The 3556-nt window shown below is 38.1% G+C and overlaps 1 pseudogene; it reads left to right on the top strand.

The window, feature by feature from the left end:
• The first annotated feature begins 219 nt into the window (after window positions 1–219).
• On the top strand, window positions 220–2351 carry LOC114501015 (annotated as a pseudogene).
• The last annotated feature ends 1205 nt before the right edge of the window (window positions 2352–3556 follow it).

The raw sequence follows: 3556 nt of genomic DNA, 5'->3' as shown, positions 1-3556 counted from the left end.
ACTTAAGAAAGGGTTATTGTGCTCAGGCTTTACCAGCACTACAGTCTCAGAGCAGTATGCACAAGGAGAAAAGGGATGAAAAAGATCAAGAAGTAGGGGAAAGAATACAAAATGGCTGCAGCTTATAAGGAAACCCAGCTGGCCCCCTAACTTCCCAGGTACAGGCCTTGGGGGAGCCAGCTGCCCATCTACGCAAGAGTCAGCAGCAGGTGAGAGAGAATGGAGGCCTCGGCTTTCACCCCACCCACAACCTCAACAGCAGGTGCAGGCTGCTCCACCTCCAGTGACCTCATCTGCACTGCAACAGTGAAAAAAAGGCAGATAAGAAAGACAGTGAAAGCTCTGTTGCCACATTTCAGGTCTGGAAAAAATGCAAATGGATTGCTGTTGAATGGGAATGAAAATTTATTTTTAATGGTGGTGTTATGGAAAATTCCAAATAAAGAATTGAAGGTCAGATTGTCCTTGCTAATGGTATTCAAGAAGATTCAACAAATATCTATTTATTAAGGTTGAATCCAGTGTAACTCACAAAAAGACAAAATGTTTTTATAAGATGATTTTGAACAAGCATGGAATTAAAACCATTTCTCAGATTATCCCGCTCTGAACTTTAAAAAGAGACTATGAAGTTTATGAAGCCAGGCTGTGCCTTGTGGGGAGTTTCCACTTCTTCCTTACTGATACAAGAATCAGGTGGCTCTTATCCTCAAACTTCCGAGACATTTCTGTAAGAGAAAGAAAGTTCTAGTACCTATAAATCCTCAAGCTGAGAATCTTCCCAGGAAGATCAATGAATCCATTGATGGCACTGTCTTAAACATCTCTAAAACTTGTTCTTGTAGCACTCTACATATTGTTCACACTGGGGTGCAGGTTCAATACTCCATCAAAAACATTGATGCTGTTACAAAAGGCTGTCATAGACATTGCCTAGAAATGAGAGAGAGTGAAACTCTTTTAACTTAATTTTATTGTTCATACTATTACAGTTGTCCCCTCTTTTTCTCCCTTTGCCCAACTCCACTCAGCCTCCACCACACCACCCAATTACTCCCTCAGAGAATACCCACACCATTTTTCATGTCAGTGGGTCATGCATATCTGTTTTTGGCCAATCCTGTCACCTTCTTTCATCCAGTTTCCTCACCCCCTACCTTCTTACAGCTGTTAGTCTGTTCCCCATACCTATACCTCGTTTCTATTTGTGCATTAATGTATGTTGTTTATTAGATTCCACATGTAAGTGAGATCATATGGTATTTGCTTTTTACTGATTGGCTTATTTCACTTGGCATAATAATATTCAGGCCCATCCATGCTGGTGCAAAGGGTAAGATTTTCTTCTTTTTTTACTGCTGTGTAGTATTCCACTGTATAGATGTACCACAGCTTTTTAATCCACTGACCTATTGACAAGACACTTGGAGAGTGAAACTGTTGAATGTGAAAATTGAGCGATTGGTTGCCTTTCATCTTTTCTTCATTTGTCAGCAGGGAGGATGAAGCTAAAGGAGTGTGTACTCCTAGTCAGAAGGAAAAAGGAGCAAAGAAAGAAGGAAAACAAGAGTATAATGAAAAGCAAACAGGCTTATGAAATAGACTAAAAAGGCTACATCATTCCTAAGCACTAGTGGTCCTCCAGTGAGAGACACCAGACCCTATAAGAAATTGACTCCCAGCTCAAACCTGAAAAGAAAGAGACCTGCAGAATAAAAACACAAAACAAAGTGCAAAGTGAATCTGAAGAAATTCCAGCCCTGGCTGGTGTGGCTCAGTGAAGTGAGCACCAGCCTGTGAACCAAAGGGTCACCTGTTTGATTCCCGGTCAGGGCACATGCCTGGGTTGTAGGCCAGATCTCCAGTAGGGGGCATGTGAGTGGCAACCACACATTGATGTTTCTCTCTCTTCCTCCCTTCCCCCACTCTAAAAATAAATAAATAAATAAATAAATAAATAAATAAATAAATAAATTTTAAAAAGAAATTCCACTAGAGATCTCAATAGGAAAAACTCTTACCAAAGAAAATATGGAGATACAAATACATGCTACAGGAAAGATGTCTCCAAAAAAGAATCCTAGTCCTAACATACCTCACAGAAAGAAGTACAGGCCTTCCCAGCTTTGGAGACCGTAAAGCATCAGCCCCAGACCCCAGGTAAAGATCCAGGGAAGAAGCCAAGAACCAAAGAAAGAGGTAGGGAAAGGAAGAAAACTCTCCATTGGGGAAAAAAGACCCAGGACAGACACCCAAGAAACACAGAGGCCTAGTTCTATAAAATCTCTAAGAAAGCTCCCCACACTCCCAAACAATGGCAAAAACCTACAAAGTGCCTCTTAGTGACCTAAAATCAGTGACTTAATCAGGAGCAGCATTAGAGCTTCCTGGAGAGCTTTTGAAGAATTCCTGGGTCCTGACCCTGTAGAAGCCTTCTCCAGGAGTGAGACCTAGGCTTAAATATTTTTAAAACTTAGGAATATTACACAGCTGGTATTCACAAGAACTTATAGTTAAATCTATGCAATGTGACTTTAGCTCTGGACCCTCTTCTAATCACCTGTTTTTAGTAAGATTCTGTGGAAATAAGACAAAAAAATCTTTATCTGCTGATTATTTAATATTAACTTAATTTCAGTCAATCAGGCTCATAAGTAGATATATAGGCATATCATCAGTATTGACATTGCTACCAAAAAAAAAAAAAATCAAGATTTCTCCTGAATTATATTGCCTTTCCTAGTCCATATTATTATAAATGGTGAGTTCTCACTGGCTGAAATAATCTTATGAAAATATCTTCATAATTCGTTTTTTTTTCCCTTTTCCAATGCAGTGTCTGGAAGTGCAAAACCCCAGACAACTATGTCCAAAGTCAACATTGGACTCCTATTCATCGAAACTTCATTTTCTTCTCCTCTTTAGGAATCATCATTCTGCAATCTTCTCAGCCTCTGCTGGTTATTTTAAGGGACCAATTTGAAAACATAAAAGTACAACACTGTGAAATCCATAAGATGAAGAGAGCACACATACAATATCCATACTGTGTGTCCCCAAGTAACCTCTTTTCACATCATTTGCAACTGGTGAGTGGGTGGGGTTTTAATACATCAAATTACAAGTTGCAGCATGTCATGGATCTTCAAGGAGAATATTCAAAATTGTCAAGAGTGCTGTATTTCATCTTGAATGAAATACTGTTTATTCAGAAGCTCATATGGAAGGACTGACAGAATTGTATGACTTGAGATTAGGTACTAAATCTTCAAATTTGTTTTATCAGGCAAATTATAAATATAATTGGATCACTGATAAGAATGTTATCAGCTTATTTACAAATTGTTTTTGTTTTATTCATTGTATATACACCTTTATTTTAGAGGAATTTAAATTTCTTAACCTTAGTTACTGGAATGTTTTGTTACCTTGCTGAAAATGACACATTAATATTAAATTTGTTTTACATAATTAGAATGATAACCGAAAAAAATTATAATTTAAATAAATCTTTGAAGATTTACCAAGATAAGGAAAATCAGATGGTCCTTTTGTT

This window comes from Phyllostomus discolor, chromosome 6 (genome assembly GCF_004126475.2).
Source record: "Phyllostomus discolor isolate MPI-MPIP mPhyDis1 chromosome 6, mPhyDis1.pri.v3, whole genome shotgun sequence".
Classification (NCBI taxonomy): Eukaryota; Metazoa; Chordata; class Mammalia; order Chiroptera; family Phyllostomidae; genus Phyllostomus; species Phyllostomus discolor.
This window is presented reverse-complemented; position numbering and strand designations above follow the sequence as displayed.